This window comes from Balaenoptera acutorostrata, chromosome 2 (genome assembly GCF_949987535.1).
Source record: "Balaenoptera acutorostrata chromosome 2, mBalAcu1.1, whole genome shotgun sequence".
Lineage (NCBI taxonomy): Eukaryota > Metazoa > Chordata > Mammalia > Artiodactyla > Balaenopteridae > Balaenoptera > Balaenoptera acutorostrata.
Window position 1 is genome coordinate 80,304,560 of NC_080065.1, and position 23,714 is coordinate 80,328,273.

Here is a 23,714-nt window from a genome sequence, read left to right on the forward strand (position 1 = left end):
ATTTCTTAACTTTATAGAAACAGTAAACATTTACTGAATAAATCAATTATCAAAATATTTTGTTCCTGGATCTTTAATAGGATCTATAATGGAATCCTGACTGATAACATGCAAATTACGCAAAATTGAATTACCAAATTAATAATACTGATATCCCTTTAATGAATCGAAGGAAAAAATTTAAAGAATTAATCCACTTTCAAATGTTAAAATAGTTTGTACATATAAACTGAGAGACATCCTTGATGAAAATAACTTGTGACTAAGAAAATATGAAATGTTATGAAAATCACTAACATTTCTTCATAAGCAGATCATGCACTGTTTTGCCTAAACCTTAATAATCTGATTTTGGTAAGTACTGAACTATAAATACAAACGTAGTTCTGCTTTATCACATAATGTATGGAATTATAAGCAATTCTCAAAGTCTTAAGCATAACATTTGCTATTACCATTTCTGAGAATTTCTAAATTTTCTGTTAACACTATATACTGTATATATTTTTTCTAAATATTCCTTTATTCTTTCTGTAATATACAACCACTCCCACATTACCTCTGTAAAAAAATTCTTGGTATGTGAGCTTCTTTTTTTCTTTGCCTCTTACTGATTAGTTCTTCTCAAGGCAGACTACTTTCCTTTTATCATCTATGTTAGATTTTTATACATTTCCTCCAAGAAGTTTAAGATGTTTGGCATACAGAGGTGTTTTTGTTTTTGTTTGTTTGTTTTAATGAACATCTTCCAGGCATTGCAATAGCAAAGAACAACAAAATTAGGAGGAAAAGATCACAGAGCAAGGGACAGAGTAACAAGGTCAGAAGTGAAGCAGAGGTGGTTTATTTGCAGAGCAGTGAGAACTCAGGGAATTGTGAAAATAACTGCATCCAACCCACTTTCAACTTTACAGTGCTACCCCTGGGAAAAGAAGGTGTCCTGATCTCACATCTTTACTTTGCTTCTGCCAGTCTCATATTTGTGTCAAGATAACTGATTAGAAATTGAGGTGTCATCCCTGCTCTTTGTACCTTATGCTGGATTTGGGCAAGGATTTGGGCAGCCTGAAGTCAGTGACTCTACTTGACTTTCCCTATATTTAAACTCATTGAAGAAATGAATTGATATACCACGTTAGTGGGGTGGTGGGGGAGCGGTGACTGGGTTTGAAGTAAGGGGAGGCACAGAGTGCTATGGGTTCCCTGCTCTGAAGGTTGACAAGACCTCCAAGGGGAAGACTGTGACACTTACAGAAGTGAGGGCCTCAGACACTCTGAACGGGAACTAAGAGTTAGAACTAAGCTGACTTAAGGACAGTGAAGACATACGGACAAGGACACGTTGAAAAATGCCACATCTTCAGCTAAACAAAACTAGAAGAGCACATGCCAGTGTTCCATCTGTGCCGCACAAGAGTATATTCAATATTTCCATTGTGGATATTGTGACTTCTTGAGAGAAATTTTTGATAGGATGAAAAAAAGCAAAGTATTTCAACAGCTTCTTTAAGAGGGAACTGATGACCCCATTATAGCTGGTGGACAAAACACCAAAGAACTTTTTCATTCTCAAGCAGGCTAAATGGAGACTCTTAAATGCTTATTCAGCTGGATACAGTTATACATTTACAAAAGGAAAAAACCTCTTACAACCAGCATAGCTTCGGTTGGTAACAACAGAGAAACTTCCAAGAGGAGTCATTACAGGCTACTCAGCTTCTGCCTTGCTGAGAGCCTTAGAAGTAGAGAATGAAAAGGAGGAAAGACACAGAGTGCATGTGAAGCAAGAAAGAAAAGTGAGAAGGGGAAAAGCAAAGAGGTGTTTCAAAATTTCCTTGAGAAAATGTGTCTGCTTTAAGAGTTTCCATAAAAGGAAGAAGCTCTCATTCTTGCAGCATGCTAAAGCACAAAAGCTTTTAGCATCTTTCGGAGCTACATGAAATAAATGGGAGCAGAACTTCAGGAACAAAAGCTAAATACCATAAAAGGCCTGAAATACCTTTTCTTATAAAGGGCAGGACTTTAATTGTAAAGTCTTTTCATTAATATTAAATGGGGAGAAAGAGAAAGAATCAGCTGAATTTTCAAAATAGCTCTCAACCCATCAATGAATATATCAGTCAAAAATATATATTATATACGATATTGTTCTAAGTGGCTCTACTGGGAGCCCCTGCTAACAATTCTGTGTGATTCCATCATGTTTTGGCTTTTTCATAGTGTTTTAATGCACTATGCATTATAATTGATCAAACACATATATGTAACAGGACTTAAGGGCTTATTCTTTTCAATATTTTTCCCTGATTACAGTGGTAATCAATGTTTATTTTTACATATTAGGAAAATTCTGAAAAATATAGATTAAAAATTGCCTATAATACCAACTCTCACGAATAACTAATGTTAACATATTTATGTCCTTAACAAATATTTATTGAGCACCTCCTTTGTGCCAGTCCTGTCTTAGAATACAGCAGAATTTCCATACTTGTGAGAAGAGACAGAAAATGAACCTATAAACAAATAAATAATATTAAATACTAAAAAGTATGAAGAAAATAATACAGGCTAATGTGATAGTGAGTGACTGACAGGTAGGAGAGGGCAGAGCTTGAGGTGGCCGAGAAGGGTTGGTCACTTCGAAAAGGTAACCCTTGAGCAGAAAGCTAACTGATAAGAAGGAAGCAGATGTGGCAAGACCCAGGAGAAGACTGCAGAACATAGACCAATACAAGCAAAATCCTATTTTTGCCTGTTTTTAAATGTAGGGGGTGGGGAGGGGACTCAGATATGGCAGGGATGTTGGAATTACCAGACCAAGAATTTAAAACAATATGATTGATATGCTATGGGATCTAATAGGAAAAGTAGACAACATGAAGAACAGATGGGTAATGTAAGCAAAGAGATAGAAATTCTAAAAAAGAAAAAAACAGAAATGCCAGAGATCAAAAACACTGTGACAGAAATGAAAGCCTTTGATGTGCTCATTAGTAGACTGGACAAGGCTGAAGAAAGAATCTCTGAGCTTGAGGCTATGTCAACAGAAACTCCAAAACTGAAAAGCAAAGAGAGAAAAAGATTGAAAAAAAGTAGAACAGAATATCCAAGAACTGTGGGACAACTACAAAGTATACCTACCTGTAATGTAATTGGAATACCAGAAGGAGAAGAGAAAAAGGAACAGAAGAAATATTTGAAGCAATAATGGCTGAGAATTTCCCCCAAATTAATGTCAGACACCAAACCACAGATCCAGGAAGCTCAGACAGCACCTAACAAGATAAATGGTGAAAAAACAGAAGGAATGAGAGAATTAGAATTCTTTAAAAGAATAATAAATAAAAAGTCCATATCTGATATATTTGTTTTAAAAAGTTCTATATCCTGAAACAAAACCCTCTTATTTCAAAATGGATAGCTTTTCCTGTCAAGGTGCAAAATAGCATATACAAGGGAAAAAAACATCTTACTTCTTTTTGGTTCAATCAGGGAAAGAGCAATATACGTGACACATACAAAGTCCACTCTTAATCAAAGTAACAATTTTCCTGTATTTATGTTTTGTGGTCAGTACAACAAAGCAATGGGGGTTCTGAGCCAGAACCAGGGATGTGAGTGATTCACTGCTGCCCCTATGAAGAGTGCAGTCCATCTATCAGGTTGATCCTGACTATGGGTGGCAGGCAGTGTGTGTGTGCCCAGGGCAGGGTGCAGTGGAGGCAGAAGTCCCCCCCGCAGAGAGAAAATCAGATTCAATCTGTAGAGTCAGATTGAAGCTGCAGCAGGAGGTGATCCCATTCTTCCTGCAGTTCCCAGGTTTCCTACGGGAAATGCCTTCTGCTGCATGGGTATCAATGGAGAGGATGAAAATGGAGAACGTGAGTTTACATGAACGGGCTAAAGAGTTAATTAAACTAAGGAACCCCCATCAAAGACTAAGTAAACGCCTTCAATAGTTTCTAATTTCAGGTGACTGGTAGATAGCTGTTCTTTGTGACCTCACAAATAGTACAGTATTTCATCCACTAGATCATGGCTTTTAGGACAGGGACAGTGTTGTGTTTTTTTTTCCTTTTCTCACCACATGTAGTCAACTGCTAACATGGTCACAATTTTTTACTTCTCTTTGTATTCACATAGGAGGCAATGTAACTTTGCAGCTCCTCCTGTTAAGAGGTAGAATTTACTTTCTCTACTTTTGAATGGAGACTAGCCTTGTGACCTGCTTTGAACGACAGGACGCATCAGAAGTCATGCTATGTTAGTTCCAAGCATAGGCCTCAAGAGGCCTTTCACATTCTTGCAAACTTGCATGTGTGAACAAGCCTAGGCTGGCTGGCTGAGGGATGAGACCACCTGAACCAGAGACAGGCAGCTGAGGCCATTCTAGCCTAGCCAGCCTCAGCTGACCCAAAAGCTACCTGCACATGCATAAGTAAGCCAAGTCAACACCAGAATGAAAGCCCAGCTCAGCCCAGCTCAGTGCAGCCAAAATGACACCTTACAGAACTATATACAAAATAAATGGCTGCTGTATTAAGCCACAAAGCTTACAGGTGGTTATTCATGCAGCAAAAGCTAATACTATACTTAGTAACAACCATAGTATCAGGCATTTAGAAAGCACACATCACAAGATGGATAAATATGCTGTTGAATAAATTAATTCATCTAACGTAATGCCCATGGTGGGCCAGTGCTGTGCTAAGTATGAGGATACAGAGAGAACAGACATGGTCTCCGTCATCAAGGAGCTTTCAGGCAAGTAGAAGAGACAATTCAATGGTATTTATACAAGGTATTGTCGCAATCCATGATAGTAGTACATTCAGGAAAATGTGGGAGATGCCCAGGACCCAGATTAGGGGTAGGGGTCAGAGGAAGCTCCTTGAGGAGGTGATTCATTAGCTGAGTGATAAGAAAATGAGCACAAGTGGCTAGATGAAGTAGTGGAGGTTGTGCAGGTATGTGTATACTATACAAATGGAGAGAAAAGTGTGGAAAGCTACAAACTAAACTGCTCAGGAAAATGGGACTGGAGTATGAGAGGTGAAGATGATTAATTTTTAGTGTTGCTCTGTTACCAGCTATGGGGATCTCAGAAAATTACCTCAGCTAAGTATTTTCTCATCAGCAAATTAGGACATGAATTGTACTTGGCACACAGAGTTGTTCTGAGCAATACATAAAATAATCTACGTATCTGTTAATCCCAAATTTCTAATTTATCCCTCCTCCCCTCCTTCCTCCTTTGGTAACCATAAATTTGTTATCTACCTCTGTGAGTCTGTTTCTGTTTTGTGAAAAAGTTCATTTGTATCATTTTTTTAGATTCCACATATGCATGACATCATATGATATCTGTTTCTCTTACTTCCCTTAGTATAATATCTAGGTACACACTACTATATATAAAATAGATAAACAACAAGGACCTATTGTGTAGCACAGGGAACTACATTCAATTTCTGGTAATAACCTATAATGGAAAAGAATCTGAAATAAAAAATATATATATATATTTATATATATAAAACTGTATCACTTTGCTGTACACCTGAAACTAACAACATTGCAAATCAACTATACTTCAATTAAAAAAATAATAAACTATGTAAAGTGCTAGCATAGTACCAACATGTAATATATATCAATACTTAAAGGTTGTCTATTATTATTGTTTTTATTTTCTTGTTACCATAAGCACATATTTCTTTGAATTTAAAAGTATTTCAACAAAGTATGAAACAAATCCTAACTAAAGACATCACTGAACACTACAAATTATATGTAAATCTTGGAAAGAAGCAAATTTTTTACCTGAATTTTTATATTCTGTGTTTCTGTAATAAGTCCAAATTAATAAAAGTGGAGAAAAGGTTTTCCAGGCAGAAGGAGCAGCAAGTATAAAATAGAGCAGTGTGAAAACTATTTGGCACATATGTGGGATGGCAAAAGCCAAATGTAACCAAAATATAATGTGCCAGGGACAGGGCTCTGATAGATGAGGCAGAGAAAATAGCAAGAGCCAGGTCATGATGGACCTCATATATAAAGCAGAGTTTAGAGTTTACTCCAAAGGCAATGGGGAGCCATTTCTACTTCTTATTAGGAATTAACATGGGGGGCAGACTTCTGAGAAAACGATCAAAAGATACACTTTCTGTTTAAGTAGGGGTGAGATGACAGCATTTCATTCATTCAGCTGTATTCAACAACAATTTCTGAGTGTCTTCCATAGATCAGTACTTCTCCAACATAGGTGATTACAAGTAATAGGATCCAGGTCCTGCTCTCAGAGGACTTCCAGACTAGTAGGTCAGACAGCCTTGGAAGTAAATTGCTACAATTCAATATGTTATGTTGTAATACGAAAGTGGATCAATTTCTATGAGTATAATAGGTTGGAAGTACTAATTCTGGGGGATGGGGATGGGCAGGGATGTTAAGGACAAAGATTTGAATGGTGCATTGAATGAAATCTGACCTCAGCCCTGTCCATTTCTGCGATCTCCAACTTCTCTACAGACCACTCCTTCCTATAATCCTCTCCATCATATCAGAGTACTATTTCTGTTTCTCCATCTACTGCCTATGATTGCCAAAGTGACTGCCTTAGGCACCAATTATAAAAGGAATAATACAATTATTTATATTATATAACCTGGGCCCAACAGAATTAAATCATAAACACCGTATATTTAGATTTACCTAATTCCCAAGTCCCAGAAGTAAAATTTTGCAACTTTTTCCCTTTTTTAATGAGACTCAAACTCATAATAGCTCTCTAAACTCAGTTAACCAACCACACAATTCAGCAAAAAATCCAACTTCAAACCCCATGGCTCTCAATTTCGTGCAATGTCAGATCATACGTTAAAAGCCATATTATGATTTATCCCATAAAATGTGAATGTTTGGTAAAACAGAAAGCCACAGTAAAAACTTTTAAAAAGCAGAAGTCAACATGAAAAACTTTGAATAGCTTTTGTTATTATGTGGGTTACTATAGTCAGTTTAGTAAGAGCAACCTTAGCGGCCACGTCTCCAATCCCGAGATATAAGCATCCGCCATATATGGTGGCACACAGGGACCCTTCTTACCAGGGACCCTCACCTACGGATCCATATTTTCGAGTTTTATATTGTGTTCAGTTTCTGTTCATCTACACCACAATGTGTACTTGTATTACGTTGACTATTTTAATTTAGTTACTATACCAAAATCTACTACAAGAATAAGTGTGTACTAAAGAATAGATACTATGGTTTTTCTTATAAACACAAGGAAAACTTCTAAGTAGTTTTCAAATATCTGACTAGGTTGGGAAAGTTAAACCATCATCTTCAACATCTAGTGACCCTTCCTTGCTTTTGTAAAACTTCTGTCATCAAATGCACACTTAAATAGGCAGGATCATCGATGAGATTAATATAAAATAATGTTCTTTTGGATGACTGAAATCCTCTAAGCTCCTCCTTTACCATTATCTATTATGAAAAAATTTATTTGTACATATTCATGTGTGCCATTGAAAGATATTTCAAGTGGTAGTAAAAACATTTCTTTAAAATAGAACTGTAACAATCTATTCCAGTATGCTGTATATATTCTGTGTAATTCTCATACTTCAGATACTCTCCATGAATGAAAGCTGCTTTAGCAGCCCTTGGCCAGTAATAAATTATAGAACTAGGATTCAAACTCAGCCACTCCAGTTCCAAGACTAAGCTCTTTTTTTTTTAATTTAATTTTTATTGGAATATAGTTGATTTACAATGTTGTGTCAGTTTCAGGTGTACAGCAAAGTAAATCAGTTTTACGTATACATATATTCACTCTTTTTTTTTAGATTCTTTTCCCATATAGGCCATTACAGAGTATTGAGTAGAGTTCCCTATGCTATACCGTAGGTCCTTATTAGCTATCTATTTTATACATAGTGGTGTGATGTCAATCCCAATCTCCCAAGTTATCCCTTCCCCCTGCCCCTTATCCCCTGGTAACCATAAGTTCGTTTTCTACATCTGTGACTCTACTTCTGTTTTGTAACTAAGTTCATTTATACCCTTTTTTTAGATTACACATATAAGCGATATCATATGGTATTTGTCTTTCTGTGTCCAAGACTATGCTCTTAACCACCATGTTATATGCCTCACTACCACTGAAGTTGAGGTTGATATTCCTAACAACATAGGAAGTACTTAGTATGTGTTAGTTATTATTTTTATTGTTTCACTTGATTATATACATATGTATATATATATACACACACACACACACACACACATATGTGAAATATATACTTAAATGTGCATATATCTGTGATAGATTTATATATCTGTGGTATATAATATATATACATCTGTAATAATTTTTAAAAATCAATGCTATGAATGAAAAAACTAATCAAAGGAGAAAGAGAATTACAATATTACAACTAAATTAAGAAATTAAAAGAAAGTAAAAGATATTGATATATGGCTGTATTTCTGCTATGTGTTTTCTTTGGTCTACTATAACCATTTATTTTGTTTTGATGAACAGATCTGACCCATGATGAGTGTAAAAATAGTACAGAAGTGATAGTACTGAATCAGATCTTCCACAAAGAAATAAAAGAAGAATATCATGCTAAATATTAAGATGAAAGTTTGTGGAGGCTCAAGTAACCTTCTAAGATATCTTCCAGGAAATAACAACAAAACAACAACAAAAATAATAAAGCTGACTATTAAGGAATGGTGAGAATCCCTTATTTCTTAGAAAGCAAACACAGCACTACACATTTAGCAATCATATCCTCAGGTGGGTCTTGATGCACCCATGCATGAATTTAAATAATATGAAGACTCACCATTTATATTTTATAGGAAAGGTTCTGTACAAAATAGAAGCTGCTTGCCTAGCATTTGAATTAATTTGCTAAAAGAAAATTTTTCCAAAGTTTAACAACTTTAATTTGGACTTGAATATTTAGAAAATTAATCTTTAGATAACAGTATAAATAAAACAGTATTATTTGGTTATAACTGTATATTCCACCACAGTTAGTGAAAGCTTATTTATATTCAAGTAATAATTGATAGGAAATTCTTTAAAGATTAATCTTTTCCAATAAGTTTAAAAATATCCATAACATGAAATAAGAGTAGCATACTGATATATGAATTTACTCAACATCTCAGTATAATGAAAACAAGTTTATTTGAATATTCATTGAAATTTTATTATATTCTGCTAAAACCTTACTTTCCAATACTTTTAATTACTACAATTTCTCCAGACAGTCACGAAATGACAATACAAGTCAAAGTCTGCAGGAATTACTATCTCAGGAGTAATAGAGGGCCCCAGATAACGGGTAAGTACATCTTGTATTTGCAAACCAAGGGGAGAAAGAAGACGGTTTACTGTTAGGGTTTAGAGTTTTTGATATGACTCTTAACTTCTCCTGACCTCATGAACATAAGACAGTACTTTAACTCAGGGTCAAGGTACTGTGTTAACTCAGAAATGGACTTTCTCAGGGAACTTGGGGTCATTATTAGGGCCTCGTTTGTCTATCTTGTCTTGGAGAGCTTCTGCCACCAGGATGGAGCCCTGGGAGCATGGCTTAGAGGAAAGTCCAGGAATTGTCCCTTAACAGAGTCACCACGAGCAGCAGCAGGAACAAATGTTCGGCTAAACAGAACTTGGCCTAGGAGGCCCATTCCAGCATGATGCATCTTTAAGAGAAAAATAATTCAGTCCTCAATGGGCATAACACCCAGGGCAAAAATGATGGTTAAGCTTTTAACATTCTCACACTTAGGAGAGGGAATACATTTTTTCCCACCACATCTTACAAGATTAGAGGCCCAAAGACTCTACGTGGAGGTTTAAATCTTTTACTGAGTCCCTAAAATCACCAAAACTACCAGGAGCATATAGCTCATTGGAAGGAGATTAACCTAGTCAAATTTACAGTATATTTTGCATTCGCGATCTGTTGTCAACTGCTACCATTCTTTTTTTTTAAATAACATTTCCCTAAGGTGGTGATCATCTGCAGGGAGCTGACTGCAGGGGGGCTGTCCTTGACCCAGGTCTGGCCAGAATACACTGTTCCCCCTATGCAAACGGATGGTTTCAGGGATGGTGAGGCCACCGAAGTCAGACCACTGAGACTCAGAGGTCAGACCTGGGACTTGGTCTGAAGCTATCTACAGAGACACTTCTCTTCCTGAGAAGGCCAGCTGTCAAGGCAATGTAAGTCTGAAGCTGCTGGACATCCCCTTTGCTTCCAAACGCAGGGAACCTGCCAACATAGAGGACAGCAGAGTCCTGCACAGAGAGAGAAAGGGAGAAGCACAGTGTTCTGTTAACACTGGGGAGACCTTGGATCCTGGCAAGTCTGAAGCCCTGGACATCTCAGATACCTGAGCCAATAAATTCCTATTTTGTTCTTGCTGGTTTGAGCTGGCTTTTTTTTTTTTTAATCACTTGAAAACTAGAGAATCCTAACTTACTTGCCTATATTTCTATTCACTTCAACAAACATTGATTGAGGACCTTCTGATGGCCAGGCCCTGTTCTAGGTGCTGGGGCTACAAAAATGAATTAAACATAGTTGCCGAACTCCTGGGAATTCTGTGCTTGGCAGTAAACCTAAGATTTAAAGGTTCCATATAGCTTATCAGGTCACATGCTGTTTTGAAAGCACAGACCACGAATATCTGTATTGACCCTATCTCACTGGACCAGAACAGTCATTTTGAAAGGCAAGGAAAGGGAATACCACCCAAGTGGTAAGCATGCTTTAAAAAACAAAATTGGCAGTACATTTTTACAGACTAATAATCAAAGAATAAAATTATTCTTGAGAAGCTATTCTATGAGCAGCAGAATATTTATCATGTAAAAACAGTATTCTACAACACAAGAGTAAATACTTTACTCAAAGTTTACTGTACCAAAAATAACAATGCAGAAAAAACTCATACTAAATTTAGTTGAGTGTTAATTATGATAGAGATAAAACAAATGAACCCAGAGAGAGCATGAAACATGGGTAAGTAATAAGCTAGGAGTTCATTTAGAGAGTTCTGTATTTAAAGTTTACTTTGATACCATTAATCAATACTCATTTTCAATCTAAAAATACATGAAGAGGGAGATTATGTTTCCAAGTCAACATCTACTTAGTTCATCCTATGAATCAGGTACTCTGGAGGACACGGCATTAAAATGCTTCAGGGCATTTTCTTTTAATAAGTGAAGAGTAGCATTTCCCATAAGAATATAAAACTAGATGAGAACTTTAAGCTGAGTCAAGAAAAAGACCTTTCCCAAAGTTCTCATATTAGTATCATTCACTATTTATAAATAACAGTAACATTTTATTACAAAAGTATTTTTAGTAGGTCATAATAAAAAGATAAAATAGAATTAGCATATAACTTTTCCGGAAATAAATCTGGTAGGAATACAAAGGTTGTCATATACAGCAAACCTTAAGTAAAACTAAGAAGTAACTGTGAAGTTTGGCTTTAGCTCTCACTTTTCTGAGCTCTTAGTTTAGTTATTCCATTCTTCAGGGGCCATGTGCCCCTCACCTCCATATATCTAGAAAGTTCCTCAAATTCTAAAGGTATTTCTCTTCTTTTGTCCCAGTACTGATCATTCACAATTCTCAAGCAGGGAAGAATGATATGCTAATACACAGCTTGAAAAGCAATTTTCTTCAGGTGCAACAGGGCTAGGGAAATATCAGTCAATATTCAGTCTATTTAGTTTCACCATTCAGAGGCCATATGACACGATTATACCAAAAGGGAATTTGGGGGATCACTTTCCAATAACATGGTTAAGTCAAGGTAAAGGTATCTGCCAACCCAATCTGGGTGTGTACTATAGTTAGGAAAGATAACATATCTGTGCTCTGCATTCCTCTTTATTTCCATACATCAGGTTTTATCTTTTATTCCTCACAGTCTCCAGTAACAGTTTCTTTAAAGACTGAGCCTCACCTGAGCTGTCCTAGAGGAAAGGGATTTTTCCACACTCCCTTCAAGTGCTCTTCATTCCGGGTACAGTTATGAGAGCAGCCAGCCCGACTCCGGATCCCACGAGGAGAACCAGATGGAAACTAAGAACCTTTGCTAAAAGTCAGAGCAGCTGCCTCCTGCCAAGTCCCAGGCCTTGACACACCTTATTAACTGGCATAGAGCAACCTCACAAAATTATTCACAGCAAGGTGTTAATGATTAATAACAAGCTTAATGTGTTATGGCTCAAACACAAGCCAGTAATACATTTTAAAAGAGCAAAGCAGAGGGGATGGAATACTACAATGGAATCTCAAAGACCTAGGCAGCTTACAAAGTTTTTAGACCATTAAGGCATCCCAGCAGCCCTCAAATCAAATCAATTTCATAACATTGATCCCCCTATCATAAAGGAAAATTGGCTTTGCTAACGATTGATAAATCACTCATATCCAGAAACCTTTCCATTTTGCACCTTCTGATACTGTTTCTTATGTACCATAATATCCACCAACACATGTAATAAGGTCGCTCACGCCTAGAGGATGCTAATAAATATTTGTCAAGGCTTCTTAGCACTGGTTAAAAGAAATCTAGAAGAATCAGCACAGTCTTGAAAGGATGAAAATCCAGGGAAAATATTAAGAGGTAGAATTAATAGGTAGCTATCTATTGCTCAAGTATCTAGTATATGATGGATGCTCCTTTTTTTTTTTTAAGTGAAAATAATACTATGTCATTCAAAAAAATCACAAAAGAAAAGTGGTATTAAATCGAGGTAAAATTGTTTTCATTGAAAAACTAGTCAATGCCTGGCACTTGAAGGTTATCTAATAAGGGCAGCTTCAGTGTATATACAAGTTTACCAATAGTCTGAACTAGTCAACACACAGCCTGAGGTCAGTGACATTTTTCTTCAGAAAGTGCGGCTGCTCTCACAGACCATCCCGGATTCAGGGATGTTCACATTCAACGCAGTCAGTCTTGACCACTTAGGTTTTCCCCTAATACCAAAAAAAAGACCTACATTTTCCAATATAGGAGGATGCACTCTTAAAGCAAAAGCAAGGCAGAGTACCAATGGAAAAATAAGAATGATACGAACCAGAGTGAATTTACAACGCTGAGAGGAACAACAAAATTCTAAAAGTACCCCAAACTGGCAGATAATTACAAAATCATTATTAGATTTTAAATATCTTTTTCTCTGAATAGAAATACTCAAAAGATGGCTACTTTGTTGCTCACCAATGAAGTGCTTGATATGCTACTAATATTCTCTTTCCTCTTAACTCTTCAGGCTATTCAATATTTAATGAACTCTTTAGAATATGACTTCTGTTCCTTTAAATTCCAGAGTCTTCTAACTCTAGATTGATAAAAATTTTTAGTGCCAGGAAGAGTCAGGCACTAAATCAGGTTCAAGTCTAATTTTACAGTTGAAAATAGTGAGGACTTGCCTAGGGTCACACAGAAGCAGAAAATAAGATCAGAAGAAAAACATACTGACTTTAATAAGGGTGCTATTTTTTACACACCTACCTTATGTCTCTGAGTACAACAGTTCCTAGTCATGACATTCTGCTGTAGGTTAATACCTTTGTCAGAAGACAATTTCCTTATATCCATACTTCACCAGCTCAAATGTTTGCAGACAAGCAAAACAAGCCAAAAGTACTTTTGCATAAATTCCCATTTCCTTTTAAAAGGGATATGCAAAATTAAAAAAAAAAAGAGTAAGTGGGTTTACTAGATTCTCAGAATAGTACAACAAAACATTCATAGACTATGCTTATAATAAGTAAACCACTAATCCGTGTCTGGTTGACTTGTGAGTGTTTATTATCATTGTATCCTGGTTATCTCTTTCAAGAAATTCTTACACTCAGCTGGTGAGCATGAAATATTTTCCTCAAAGCAACACAGCTTTTCAAAACAAATTACAACCGGACGTTTCACAGCATCTTCTCTAATCTGGTGTGATCAACTCTAACTGTGCAGAGACAGCTTACTCTCTAACAAAATTTGTATACTCCCTGCTGTAAGACAGATCCTGTGGATCCAGCAAACTTACCCACTCTTTTTTGGTGTGTTTTCCTAGAAAACAGCTGCCCAGCCAGTGACATTTCCCAGCTACTGTTGCATCTAGATGGGTCCATAAGACTGGTTCTCATCAGAGGAATGTCATAAATGCAAGAGAAGTGTGTCACTTACTAGCCAAGGTGGATGAGAGAAGGCTGTGTTTTCTCTTCTCTCTTCTTTATGTTCTCTTTCTGCCTGAACACAGAGGACTTTAAGACCCCTAGCAAATAGCACAGCCCCCTATGGAAGGACCCTGGATTCCAGAAAAACTTCAAAAACACACATACTGAAAGTTATGTGAGAAAAAATCTACTGTGTTAAGCCACCGAAATACTTGACTTTATTAGCCACTAGCAAAGCCCTAAGTGACACATTGACCTTACTAGATACATCCATAGGCAAAGTAGACATTCAGATGGTAGTAGCTGCATATACTCTATGCCATAAATATGTGGCATAGAATATTAGTAATTTTATTATTAAACTTCTCCTCTGACTGGCCTGCTCCCAAGATCACAGTCACTGGTGAGGCTTAAGTTCAGCCAAAATCAGAATTCCTATGGTCGATCTGAGCATTTAAAAGGACTCTTCATTATACTAAAACAGTAGGTGAAAAAATGTATTGCAGTAGTACCTGACTACAGATTTCTGCTGTCAATTACATCTCTCTGTAAGTTTCTGAAGTCCAAGGATACTTCCTTGGGACTCTTTATCTTAAGAGCTCAACAAAACAACCCCTCTTCCTCAGGAGTAGGCGCCATATGAGGGGGCTTATTATTTTTAAGAGGAAAAAGAAAGCATCAACTCCTGGTGCTAATGTAAAAGATTCCTTTGGAGATACTTTACAATCTACAATAAATAAGGTCCTAAAACATGCTCAGATGTCCAAGGTTCTGACTAAAATTAAAGTTGCGCCTCCTTTTTAATCAAAAAAATACACAAGGTATAAATCTCCAACTGCCAATCCATTTTTGTTCAAATGATGACTTAAATTCTATTGGAAATGTCTGTCGTCTATTTTGCATCTGTTTTTATAGTAACTAGTGACAATGGTGCCTCCTTAAAAGAAAAGTAGATGAGTTACTTGATACTGATCTAGATTAGGGAAATGGACCCAGGAAGATTTGTTCCCTTTTGTGGCATCCTGAAGAACAAAGGCTTGAAATAAATGGGAAGTGCTGAGTCCCACAAAGTTTCTATCACAGCTTGGGGCAGACAGTATGACCAAGTCTGCGATCTTTTCCTTCACACCAAGCCAGCTGCCTTTACGGTTGGTTAATCTGAGGTGTTTTGCTCACATAGCTCACGCTCTCAATCCTTTAAGCAATTTCACCTGTTTTAACTTTGTGCTACACTCATCAAATAACAAGGGGAGACTACCCAGAAAGAATTTTGATGTATACAAACTTTTTACTGAAAACCATACATATAAAAAAATACTGCTTTTATCTTGGAAAAGGGTCTATTTCAATTGAGTTGAACATAAGAAGTCAGTGGAATTATTTTTTCCAATAACTAACCCAAATAACTAATGAACTTCCTGGGTTGTTAATTTTCAATCAATTTTGTAGGAGTACTTTCCTATGAAGCTCTCCTTATCTTCCTCTGGTAGATGAAATGTTTCTCTATCTATGTACCTTTTATGGCACTGATTACTCTCTAATTTGTCTTTCTAGCTATTTGCACACTACTTACATATTCTAATAGACCCAAGCTCTGAGGAATCATCCACTTCTGATTTATCTTGATCTTTCCTGCACTTCAGTACCTAATACAGCGCCAGGCGGGTAGAAAGAACACAGCAAATATTTTAAAAGCAGCACACACACTATAGCACTCTATCCACTGGACCCCTGTCTGTAATGTCTTATGAGAAAAAAGCTCATATCCACATGTCAATACAGATGAGGATACCTTTTCTGTACCTTGCATATAAAGCAGCCATAGTGAAGGTGCTGCTGGACATTTTCCCAATAACTAAACTCGTCTCTGAATAATGCCAGAGGACAGTTCTCAAGTTAATTTCAGTGGGGTTGCACCTAGAATAAATGCCTTAACACTAGCATTTTAAAAACAGATAGATTTAATCACCTTATTAAACATTGTGCTTAAAATATCCCACAGTACTTCTTCATCTACAATATCAAGTGACATATGAAAGTCAGCATATTGTATTTTTTAAATGCTAGTTATATTCATCCCGCCATAGCCTAAAAGTCTAAAAGCAATTATGATTGGGAATAAACTTTAAAATGTTTTAAATTTTCATTTGGAGGTCTAAAAAGAAATCTAGCAACCTTCTCATTTTTTTTATCCACTATAATTCCAATTTGTCATCTGTTTCAAGAAAAAAAATCAGAGAAGAATCATCTAATCTAATCTAAGACACAGTTATTTTGTGTCGTACCATTATTTATTGAGCAATTAATAAAAAATTGCCAACTAAATGTCAGATGCCAACAATTACAAGAAACAATTTCGTTTCTGAAATGTTAAAATGTGAAATAAAAGTTCACCTCAGAATCAATGAAATGAGATACTTAGCAAAGAACATGTAAGATGTAATAAAAATATTATGGAAATATAATACAAGAATGAAAGAAATACTTATTAGAACCGAAACTTTTCTTGTGAGTCTATTTGTTGTCCTCAGCTAGTATCATTTACTTATATAATTATAGTATAAAATTTTAAAACTATATTCAAAATTTAAGTGATTTACACTGACTTTCAAGTTAATATAAACTCAGTGGTCAAAAGAGTACAGTATTGTATGTGCCCAGAAATTAGTAACCCTGGTTCCCCCCTGGAAGAACTAAGTAATAGAACACAGTATGAGAAAGAGAATTTTCACTGGGTCATTTAGTACCTTTTGAACAGAGGGCCCCGTGCATGTGTCAACTATACAAATTAAAAAACAAAATTATTAAAATACTCTCTTTAAAAAATTGGGAGAATAGGGATTTCTCTGGTGGCACATTGCCTGCCAATGCAGGGGACATGGGTTCAATCCTTGGTCTGGGAAGATCCCACATGCTGCAGAGCAACTAAGCCCGTGCACCAGAACTGCTGAGCCTGTGCTCTAGAGCCCGTGAGCCACAACTACTGAGTCCACGCACCACAACTACTGAGCCCATGTGCTGCAACTACCGAAGCCCGCGTGCCTAGAGCCCATGCTCTGCAACAAGAGAAGCCACCACAATGAGAAGCCCGCGCACGGCAACAAAGAGTAGCCCCCGCTCGCCGCAACTAGAGAAAGCCTGCGTGCAGCAACGAAGACCCAACGCAGCCAAAATAAATAAATAAATAAATAAAATTTTTTAAAAAACATGAAGGTGAAATAAAGCCTTTTTTAAAAAATTGGGAGAATAGAACATAATATGTAAAGAGTTTGATTTTTCTAATCCACTGGTTTAGGGAAAAAACTGTAAACAAGATTCACAAGCTTAGACTCACTGCAGGCTTCACCAAAGTTACATGCCACTGAGGATCCATAATGTATATTTCAGAAGAGAAAATACTTTTCCTTTAAGAGATGACATCCATCCTGAGGTTTGCAAGAAAAACACCCACCTCCTTTCATGAGAAATATTTGTCGCCCCCTTTCATTGAAGACATCATTGGGCTTCTTCAGTAGAAGCAGAATTTACCATTCAGAAGGAGATTATACTTTTGGTTTCCAAGAAGGCACTTGGATTGTAACAAGATCTGATTTTTTCGGATAAAGTCATGGAGCAATTTACAAATAAGAGTTTCTGAGACATTCTTGGATGTCTAAATGCATAAAGAAGAAAAGGTTTCTAAGGGTCATATATATGAATTTAATAGCACTATCCTGTTTGTGTACCCAACCTGGGGCCTCAGGGATGCCACAAAAGCCCCAGCCTTTATCCATCCAACAGTTACCTACTGTGGTGGAGCTTAGGATCCCACTTAAATGACGGTTTAAGACAAATTTTTACTTTTGACTTTTCATCGAACTGCCTCTAGCTGACTGGCATTCGCTGCTTCAGAAAGTTTTCAAATTTGAACCATAGGTGGAGGTGGTGGATAAAAATGAGTGAACTGACAGATCTGTGTGGGAAAGCACATACTACCTGTCAGACTATCTTTATAAAATGGGAAAAGGCACTTTACAAAATGGGAAAGTCTGATTCAACAATGTATGGATTAAACAAAGGACTCAAAATGATGCTTTAAAACATTATTATCTAGATTCCAATCTAGAAAAATGGTACAGATGAACTTGTTTGCAAGGCAGAAATAGAGACACAGACGTAGAGAACAAACGTATGGACACCAAGGAGGGGGAAGGGGGGGGTGGGATGAATTGGGAGATTGGGACTGACATATATATACTAATATGTATAAAATAGAGAGCTAATGAGAACCTGCTGTATAGCACAGGGAACTCCACTTCACTGTACAGTAGAAACTAACACAACACAGTAAAACAACTATACCCCAATTAAAAAATAAATGAAAAAATAAAACACTCTTATCATCTTAAAAGCTACTCTCAGCTTTTGATTCCCAATCCTCTTCTAACATTTTGCTGGATGCTGTGGCCAAGAACCTATTTTTCATAGTATCTGCAGCATGTAACTGGCTGGAACATGTACAACAGAAAGTCAGGTCCTGTGTTATGGGCACCAGCTCTCTTACTAGAACACTTCCATAGACTTTCACCACCTATCCAAAAACTGACCACAGGAATCCAAAATAGCACTCCAAAGAGAATCTGGTTCAATTTGCACTGAGTATAGTTATGCACTTTCCATGGCCTTCCTGTCATTAAATGAAGCATGAAAAGCTTTTAGGAAGGGGATTTTTTGCAGGGTTGGGTAGAGGGAGGAATCAATAGTTTTGTCTTCGCCAATGTTAAGTTTGCGATCCTATCAGAAATCAAAATGGAGATGCAAGGTAGGCCACTGACTCTGTAAGTCTGGAGCTCATGGGAGAAGACCAGCACAGAGATGTACATTTGAGAGTCAGCAGTGCAGAGATGGTATTTTAAGCCATGAGCCCAGGGCGTGTGTGAAAAGGGGGCTGAGGACAGAGCTCTAGGGATCTGTACCGTTGAAGGGCTGATGGAGGAAGAAAACCAGCAAGTAAGACAGAAAAAGAATAGCCAAGAAAGCAAGAAATTAAAATTAATTAAATAAAATAAAATTTAAAACTCTTTATAGTTCACAGAGGCCTAGAGATGAAGTGGCTCATGTAGGGGGATACTGTCAACCGTGTCAAGTGCTGGTGAGATGGGAAACAGGGTACTGATAAAGAATAGTGTAGTGTTTAGAGAAGAAATTCTGAACCAGACCGCCCAGGTTCAAATCCTGGCTCTACCACCTACCAACTTTTGTCAAGTTATTTAACCTTCTAGTGTCCTTATTTGCAAAACGGGTCTTGTAGTATTGTTTTGGACACAACTGTGTCCTCCCAAAATCACATGTTCAAGCCCTAACCTCCAACTTGATGGCATTTGAAAATGGGGTCTTCAGGTAGGTAATTAGAGTCAAATGTAATAATAAGGGTGGTGCCCTAATTTGAGGGGATTGGTATCCTTATAAGAGGAGGAAGAGACACCAGAGAGCTCTCTCTTTCTCTGCGCGTGCACAGAAGAAAAACCATGTGAATACACAGCGAGAAGGTGACTATCTGCAACCCAGGAAGAAAGCTTGCACCAGAAACCAAATGTGTTGGCACCCTGACCTTGAACTTCTAGCCTCCATAATGATGAGAAAATAAATTTCTGTTGTTTAAGCCACCCAGTCTGTGGTATTATGTTATGGCAGCCCAAGAAGACTAATACAAGTATATATTTGTTTACTTCCAGATATGTCAATTGCCTAGTTTGAGTTTTGATGGAACAGTTTTAAATATATACTGTTATATAGAGGATAGAGCAATAATATGATCACAAGCTCTCTCTCTGCTATTAGATAATTAACCTCAGCTGCCACCTGAGTCTCAGCACCTTTGCCCCTGATGACCCCTTCATTTGGAATTTATAGCCCTGGATCTTCAACTGGTTGGCTCCTTGTCTTTTAGATATCAGCTCAAACATTGCCAACTCAGCGAGGCTTTCTCTGGCCATCTAAGTTTTCCGCAACACCATGCAAGGACACCCTAAAATCAGACTGTCCTGTGTTACTCCTAACACTCATTACTACCTGAATGCTTTTCACTTGTTTCTTTATTGTGTTTTTCTTAATAAAATATAAACCCCATGAGGACAGGGATTCTGTGCTACTGACTGGTGTATCCCTAGGGTTAGAATAGCGCTTGACACATAGTAGGTGCTCAATAAATACTCAGTGAATAAATTAGTAAACAAAACAATATACATAAGCTATACTTGCCCTGAAATTAATGTTCACAACTTATCAGGTCTGGAAAATCTGTTTCAATTCCCCCATTTTGCATTGATCTAATCTATGCATACCAAATGTCTAATTATTCAACAAAATCTCCTGCACCCAACTCCAGATTACTCCAAACCATGTCTCCTTCAATTCTTTACCTTTGAAGTCACACTTAACATCCCAAACCCCAGGATAGAAATAACCCAGACTGGGCCTCGAAGCAGTAGATGTATATGATTGAAGTTCAAAGATTAAGCATGATGTTTGAGGGGAACCAGAGCTACAACGTGCTGCTGGGACCTAAAGTGGGAGGCAGGGAGTGGAGCGAGATGAGGCTACAGAGAAGGGTGGCGGGCAGATGCTGGGGACTCAGACACCTTGTCACCGAGCACTTGCACTCATCCAGGTGATGATGGACAAACATGGGACAGTTTTAAGCAGGAAAATGATGCGATTAGATATGCCTTTGAGACAGTTCACTCTGGTCTCTATGCAGGGTTTGGTTTGAAGAGGAAAAGGCTGAAGGCTGGGAGGCCAGATAAGAAGTGTGGTCGGCAGTGAGTACCTTGCACTTGTCTGAAGCTCCAGGACCATCACCACAGCTAGTTATGGCTGTTCAAACTAGAAGAGTAGATGAGAACTTTGGAAAATATTCTGGCAGTTCCTCAAACCATTTCTCAATGGTTAAATGTAGAGTTACTATATGACCAGCAATGCCCTTCTTAGGAATTCCCCTCAAGAGAAAGGAAAATAGGTGTCCACCCAAAAACTGATACATAAAGGTCCACGGCAGCATTATTCAACTGGTGAATGGATAAAATGTGGTATATCAACACAATGAAATATCACTGAGCAAACAAAAGAAATAAGGTACTAATAGATGTTACAACACGGCTGAACCTTGAAAACATTATGCTAAGTGAAAATAAGCCAGTCATAAAGGACCACATATTATAGAATTCCATTTATATAAAATATCCAGAGTAGGAAAATCTACAGAGACAGAAAGTAGATTAGTGGTTGCCTAGGACTGGGCAGGGTGGGGTAGAAGAGAAAGGATGGAGAGATTCGGGGGGTGATAATTAAGGGGCACAGGATTTCTTTTTGGGTTAATGAAAATGTTCTAAAATTGATCATGTGATGGATGTACAACTCTCTGAATACGTTTAAAGCCACTGAATTGTACACTTTAAATTGGGTGAATTGTACAGTATGGGAATTATATCTCAATAAAGCTATTTGAAAAGGAAGAGTACGAGTCCCTCCAACAGCAGCAAAAACACTGTAAAGTGGTCCTATAGTGGCCACCAGGGGAACACCAACATGTAAGTACCAGGTGGAGTAATAAGGAAAACCCCCCAAAGAGACAGAAAAAAAGATCAGAAACATTTCAGAATTGAAAGTTAAAGGAGTGAAAGATGCCTAAAAAAAATGATGACTCAAGTTTATTCTGTTGGGAATATGAGATTATAACCATATTTATGAAGCACTGTCAGGAAAGCAAAGTGTCCAGTTTCCTCAAAACATCAAGGACTCTTTACTAAACCATGCAGAATTAAAATAAACACTAGCTCAGGAACCTTTTACAAGAGAGGTACAGCACAGGAAAAGGAAAGAGCAAGTTATTTGCCTGGTATTTTTCAGCTCATAACTTGCAGCATCTTCTTTATCTGATGCAAGTTTCAGAGCTTTCACCAAGTGCCTCAGATCAATGTAACTCAACAAACTATCTGACTGAAGTGTGTTGTCCTGGAAGATGCACCACAACTGGTCTTCACCTAACCTCCACCGGGAACAGCAGCCTCATCTATAAAATAAGGGCACAAAGCATACAGGGGTCTTCAATCTTTCCGTGAGGAAAGAGTCTTTTTTCCCCTCCAGAAACTAGGAGGTAACTGAGGAGCGATGGGCTGCTGATAGCAAGGCCATAAGCAGAGAACAGGTGCTTCGTTTCCACTGGGAAGAGACTTTTTAGCCAAGTACAAGGAAGTAGAATTTGAGGGTACAAATCAGTCACTCAATGAATTATAATATTCTCTTTAAATTTGTTTGAGGAAAATATCAGGTTCATTTTGTTGTTATGTTTTGTTTTAATTGAAACTATTTTTCCAATGCTCAGAAACCAGAGGCTTCACATTCTATATTCAATGCAGTCTGGCAAATGGCTGGTGGCCAAAATTGGTATCAATTATTTCCCTTTGCCCTGCTGAAATGCTCTCATGCTCTTCAGGGATAGGAGAGGAACAACTAGAGCTGCTTTTCCAGATCCTGATGTTGTCAAAGAGTTGCCTCTGGAAACAAGGAAGGAAACCCCACCTTTCTCACACTACTTCTGCATAACTCTCAGACCTAAGATGCTGTAAACAGGAGCAAGAGAGAAAGGGCAAGGCCGAGCACGTGAGAGACAGGATTATTAACGCAGCCAGGCTGAGCTCCAGGAAACAGGACTTAAGGGACTGGATTTGAGTCAACAGACCTGTTTCTATTCACGAGGCTAGGTTTTGATGCCAAGGACTTTTCCCTTACTCACTGGATCATGAAATTTTGAGAGCTGCTAGTATAACCCCAGAGTTAGACTAATTAGTGGCCAAGGTTGTGATCATGAAGTGGAACTTAGGGTAAGGACTTCAAACAGGATCAAGCTTTTTAATAATAAAGAGAAATTTAAAGAGTAAACCTCATTATTTACTATGGTTTAGGTCTCATTTTTGGTTTTACAATGTTAGGCACATTGGTCTGGGTACATTCCCAATCCCCTTACTCTGCTCTACTTTTTTTTTTTTTTGTCAGAGTAGTTATCACTTGCAACATACGATAATTTACTTATTTAATTTCATTTACTTTTTATTATCTGCTACACTACACTAAAATGTAAAATCTTTGAGGGCAGAGGTCTCTGCCTATTTTATTCATTGATGTATTCCAAGCACCTAGAATAAAGCTGGTCCTATAGCAGATGTTCAATAAACACTGACTGAGTAAAGAAATGAATGAGTATATGAGTTTTAATAAATGAAGTAAAATGATATTTATAAACGTGCATTCCAGAATGCATAGTTACATCAGTGTGTTGTCTCTTGAAATAGCCACCCTAAGGGGCTCTAGCCTTATTCCAGTTATGCCATTACTCAAAAAATTTTTGAGAGTTTCTTAAGCTTTGGTTATGAGCCACATAAAATATTAGTCTGTTGCCTTAGAGTTGTATTCATTTTTCAATATAATTATCAT

General features: G+C 37.4%; 1 protein-coding gene across 11 annotated transcripts in view; it reads right to left on the reverse strand.

Annotated features, from left to right (window-relative positions):
• MCTP1 (multiple C2 and transmembrane domain containing 1) overlaps positions 1–23,714 on the reverse strand; it is a 560,962-nt gene that overhangs the window by 376,760 nt on the left and 160,488 nt on the right. Inside the window, exon 1 of one of the 11 annotated variants that reach the window (XM_007197447.3) lies at positions 12,022–12,108. The exons of the other annotated variants lie outside the window; for them this stretch is intronic. The gene's annotated coding sequence lies outside the window, so the exon portion shown is untranslated. Of the gene's footprint in view, positions 1–12,021; positions 12,109–23,714 lie in introns of those variants that run through there. 11 annotated transcript variants of the gene reach the window in all.